At 33.2% G+C, this 6,000-nt stretch overlaps 1 protein-coding gene across 2 annotated transcripts in view; it reads right to left on the bottom strand.

The window, feature by feature from the left end:
- LOC127868001 (protein NDNF-like) overlaps window positions 1-6,000 on the bottom strand; it is a 67,915-nt gene that overhangs the window by 33,773 nt on the left and 28,142 nt on the right. The window contains exon 1 of one of the 2 annotated variants that reach the window (XM_052409549.1): window positions 3,180-3,934. The exons of the other annotated variant lie outside the window; for it this stretch is intronic. The gene's annotated coding sequence lies outside the window, so the exon portion shown is untranslated. Of the gene's footprint in view, window positions 1-3,179; window positions 3,935-6,000 lie in introns of those variants that run through there. 2 annotated transcript variants of the gene reach the window in all.

Raw genomic sequence — 6,000 nt, 5'->3', positions numbered from 1 at the left:
ACCAAAGTTTATACAAATGGTTCTGGCTAGACAGTTTTTACGTAAATGACTTATCCCCCTGCCTCCCGGTATCTTTGGACTATAGCAACTTGAGATATAGACAAGCCGCACTAAAGACGGAATAAATAGTGGGAAATATTACTCCTTTAAGCTCACGAAATGATTTATCAGAACTATTTTTGTATGTCATTTATTGCTAATATTAATTCAATCAACACGTGCAAAATATTTTCAAGCTATCAAACTGTTTCCCGCAATTGATTTTTAACGAACTTAATTAAAATTATTTTGACATTAAATGCTCTTTAATTGATGTACGATTGCAAGAGAAGTTTTGCACTGTTGTTCCTTACTTGTACATCTGTCCGCCCCACAGTATGCTTTTTTGAAAATGTGTATAAACAACATTACTGTATATAACCGCTTTATTGACCGCCTTAACCCATTTATGCCTAGCGTCTAGAAAAAGGCCTTGGCAAACAGCGTAGACCCAGATGAGACGCCGCATGATGCGGCGTCTCATCAGGATATGCGCTGTTTGCTTAAAGGAATTTCTGTAAGAAATATTCTAATATAGAAATAAATATACTAGACATCCCTAATTTTGGAAATACATTGATCCAATTTAGAAGGATGGGAGAGTCCACTAGGCATAAATGGGTTAACGTGATGCAAACGGAGGAGCTATGTTGGAAACACGCCATGAATGTCCTAACGAACACATGAATATTTCAGGATATTTAAAATATTGACGATCTTTAATAAGACATAAATTACTTAACGATGAACATCGAATGGGAACTCAGAATGACAATTTATGAATTACTCATTGTGAATAAATCAAATGAAACATAAAGGAATATATTATATACACGAATGCCATAATGCATGCGAGCAATGCTGCTTAGATGCCATATATGTACTTGTCAAATCTGAATGACATAGTATGTGTAAGCTATACATGTTACACTCAATTACTCATATGACAAGTAAAGAAATCAACTTATTTATATCCAAATTTTCAGATGATGTAAAACCTTGGTCAGTTTAAAATGGCCTTTGAATCGTTCACCACATACTACAATTCTCTTAAAGGCCTTACGATATATAGGTAAACAGGCAATCGTCCAAATAACAGAACACCCACATATAAAAGTTAAATGAAATAACATTTTCACCGATTAGTGTACTTATTAATATACTTTATCACCCGAACTTTAATTGAACACTACATATTACAAATTAGACCAACGCCAACAAAATTTCTGATTTTGACATAACTTACTTTATGATACATTTTTCTTTTATACCTAATGATAAAATATGACATTTTTGCAGTGAAATAACAGCAGTGAAAATGAACAAATTGTTATTTTCACCGGTGAAAATAACACATTTTCGGAACTACTTTTCCTATTTTTAGATTATCATATCAAGATTTACTTCAAGACTTATATATATTTTCTATGATCAAGAGTGAATTAAAAACGATATTCCATCAAATCAAACACATTTTCTTTTTTATTTTATGCTTTTGTACCGTTTATTTACGTGGCAAAAGAGTTTAACCTGAGAATTTCACTGGTATAATGACGTCATTTTGTGTATTGAAATGTATTGAGGCACGCCACGGGAGAAAGGGTAACTTTTCAGTGAAAGGGAAACAGCTGTTAATTATTTTCTTGAAAAAGGGGCATAAAAGAAACACGAGCTGCGCCACTCGTGAAAATATATTTTCTATGATCACTCGTGAAATAACAAACGATCTTACACTGACATGAACAAATATCCTCTGAGTTTTCACTCAATAAGTTCTCAATAACCAAACAATGTTGTAGCGAAACCTTGTTCATTTAAAATGACGAGCGCACAGTATTTTTAAAAATTATATCTCAAATGAGCATATTTTGAACACAAGTCGAGTAGATTGGTGCAAATATTTTCGTTCAAAATATTGCTACCATATGTACCATTGTATTGCTACTGTGTTTGATAACAAATACCCTCCATTGTTTGTATTGCTACTGTGTTTGATAACAAATACCCTCCATTGTTTGTATTGCTACTGTGTTTGATAACAAATACCCTCCATTTGATAGAAGCAAAACTATCACAACAGGTAATCTGCATTTTCAACCAGTTGTGTTATATTTTGATCTATTGTCATTTTGTATAGTTTTATTAAAATATGACCCGGTATTAATAATTTGACAGTTACAACAAAACTTTAAAAAAAAAACGGTCTAAAAGGTTATAAATATCGGATAAATAAAGCGTCAATATATAGTTTTTCAACGGCTATTTAACCATTTAACAACAGGTTCACAATCTTTATACTAGATCAACACACGATGTAGACCATTGGTGGGAACAAGCACTGGAGCTGCAGATAAGCCACGATATTAGGGCACAATCCAGATTACAAACCAAAAGATCATAAAAAGGCAATAAAATTAACTGAGACGTTTGGAACATGTTGAGGTCAATGGCATTTATTTGGGCCAGGAATCGTAGGGGCATGCCGTACGTATTTTTTGAGAGATTAGTGAATTCAGAATAGTGCAGCGAATTGATGCTGATGAGGAATGGTAGATTAGGTGCACAATTATGACATTTGAGTTAGGTTGATCGTGTATAGCGCGGAAAAGTATGACATGGGCCTATTTGCTTCCTTCGCACACGCAGTCTATAGGTGGTCGTATAATGTGATGCAGATAGAAATATCATATGCACGGATTATTGCGAATGTAGTCCATCACCGTTTGCACGGTCTGAAAAGATATGCTTGCCATCGACAATGATATAAAATATATATTTTTGTATACCAACATATTAAACAAAGCCCAGAAATAAAGTTCTTCCAGAAATCACTGCATTAAGAAATATTTTAATTGAAGGCCCGCATTCTATATTACTTAATACAATAAAATAACAATTATGGTGGGTATGATAAAACAATATGTTTTTCCAAAAACAAGGTGTAGCATTCGCGAACTCAAGTGGGAGAGAATGTAAGAATTAATGTTTTTAGACAGAAGCTACAAGATCTACGCGAAGTGCAAGCGTTAGTCTGATGGCGGTAACAGGTATCTACCCGGGCCTGTGTACCCGATTACAAGACAACAGTATGGTTTACCAATTAACACATAATTCGCCGTGAGATTTATGTAATATCTTACCAAGCAGTTGGGAAGAAACATCGCTATATGTCTGTATCACCATGTTACCTTGTCTGTTTCTTTCATTCACTTGTTGAGTAATTCATTCCGTCACAAAATACAATGTTTTACATAAACTGTACACATATTTTTCTAAAATCTTGGTGTTCAGCGCATAATCCCAATATTCGCGCTATGTTGCTTCATAAGTGCAGAGATCGTCAAATCAATTAATAGTTTTACAATAAACATTAAAAGCACTTCACAATTTGTCGCAGCACATTCCTAATTAAATATTAACATGCGTTCCATTGTATATGCTCTTCAACGAACTATGGTGCGTTCTCTGCAGACCTATTGCACAATTCACTGGTTTGGACGCCTTCCTAAAAAGCAGCACATATTAAAATATTCAGCAAACTGATTAGAGAGTCATAGAACCTGCCTGCAATTGAGACATACAGTTAAATACAATGTAATTCCAACGTCGTCTACAGACTCAACGAATGCCTAGACACTTTTGTTTATGCCAAAATCAAGTAGGCTTAAACATAAGTCGATTACACTAAATTTCTCCGTATGATTGATCCGTATAAGACTTGGAGCATCCACTTTTCATCTACTGGCTTCTATGCCTAATATCGGGAACTACCAACGGTATTCTTTTACAAAAGAAGCGCACGAGGATATCCCTTGAGCAGATTACAGTGCCAGTACAAAGTACTGCGGCTGATAGGGCGTCCGATGGCGATCGGTTTCAACAATGAAGTGAACCCACTTACTTTACGGTAACTTGAGAGATGCGATACCTCTACTATCTGCTACTTGTAAAACACGCTGTCTACCTGTTGCTTCTTTATACACTCATGAAAAAAGAAAGCGTCTCACTTGTGCTGTGTCTTTCCTTAGTATACTTGACAAAATATAAAGTTTGCATGTTCGGTTTACGTTCCGATATCAATCGTATATAGAATAATAGTACTTTCCGATTATCAAACAGAAAACTATATGTACACCATATAAAACAAGACAATAATACCTTTTTCTATATTTAGATTTCAAACAAACCAGCTTTTAATTGATGTCCCTTTGCGCATGTATTTTTGTTCCGTTACAATAAACGTTCACGTAATCAACATGTTTTTTTTGTTGAACGACTTTAAAAAGTAGACTATTAAACCAAACCGCTCGTTATAAATTGCTAAAATAACATTGAAAACAAAATTAACAAACTCAAGCTGAACGTGATAACGCATTGGCGTTTGTGCGTCATCGGCAACACAAAAAACTAAATTACGATCCATTCGTGTCAAATAATCAAAAACCTTATCACACAGTTTCCTGTAGTTTGCTCATAATTATGTTATACATTTTTATTGTATGGTAATATCCTGTTATAATATTTAGAACAAGCATTGTATGTATAACAATATAACGCCGTTGCTCTGTATTTTACTTGAGTAATGTTATCAACACAAAGACAACAACAGAAACAAAAAATGACTTACGAAATGTTGCTTTGAACATGATACTCGTGTACATGACATGGTTCTTTTAATCGAATGTTTTGTTTTATATCCCCATCTCTCTCTTAGTCATATTCAGAGTAATAAAATAAGTCATCAAAACAAACACAACCATAGAAACACCGACTTGTTTCGTCCTTGGATGTTGTGAACATGTTATGGCTATCTAATTATCATTTAAACAGATAAACTTCATAACTAATATCAATATTTCAATTTTTTTTTTTTCATTTTTTTCCATTTATTTTACCATGTTTGACATATACATATGCAGCATTTACATGTTCATACATAACACATTGGTAATATAATATAACATATATGGATCACTCGTTCATATTTTTTTTTAGATTTTCAAAAGAGTAAAACAATATACAGCGCATGCATTCATATAGTTCACACACATACAACATCGATTGTCAGTATTAATCATTTCACATGAAAGGCAAATAAAAGGCATGCACTCAGGCGAATTCACACTCGCTGTTACATACACACGCACACACGCACACACACCCGCGCGCACGTACACGCATGCACGTTCGCACTTACATACATACAAGTAATACATATTTTTGTTTAAATGGTCCAAGAAAAATATCAAGTAATTTAAAAGCATTTACAATACATAGTACAATATTTCTTGATTACGGTATTGTTAGTACTTTGCGGTTGACATTTTAAACATAGGTTCAAATGGTTGAGAGCATGGGCAAAAATTAATATGTACTAAAAAGAAGTTCTATTGGATGAAAAAAATTGTATGAGGTGGATCCATTATTGATTATGTGTTTCATATTTGTTTTTAATGAGGGCAATTTCTGCTTCTGTCTGTATTTTTATCTTGAGATAATTTAGAAATATATTGAAATTTGGGATGCATTTTTTTATTTTCATGTTAAACATAAACGTTTTCATTAAAATTAGTATAAAATTTAGAACATGATTGTATATTTTTTTGTCCATAAAACCAATGAAGGCCATTTCTTTGCTTAATTGTATGTCAATCTTCACATCTTTCAGAAAGTGTTGCAGTTGTGTCCATATTTCTTGAATTTAGGTGCATTCCCAAAATAAATGGTCAATTGTTTCAATATTTGATTGGCAAAAATCACGCAAGCTACATGCTTTCAGTCCATATTTGGTTAAAAATCTATTTGTTGGTAATATTCTAGATAAAAACATTGTATTGACAATTGCGTAGATATGTACCAATCGTTGACTTAAATGGAATCGTATATATTTTTTTCCAGACTGTATTTTCTTTAAGATTCAATTGTTTGTCCCATTTCATTTCAGTACAGTTATCAATTGTA

This window comes from Dreissena polymorpha, chromosome 2 (assembly GCF_020536995.1).
Source record: "Dreissena polymorpha isolate Duluth1 chromosome 2, UMN_Dpol_1.0, whole genome shotgun sequence".
Taxonomy (NCBI): Eukaryota; Metazoa; Mollusca; class Bivalvia; order Myida; family Dreissenidae; genus Dreissena; species Dreissena polymorpha.
This window is presented reverse-complemented; position numbering and strand designations above follow the sequence as displayed.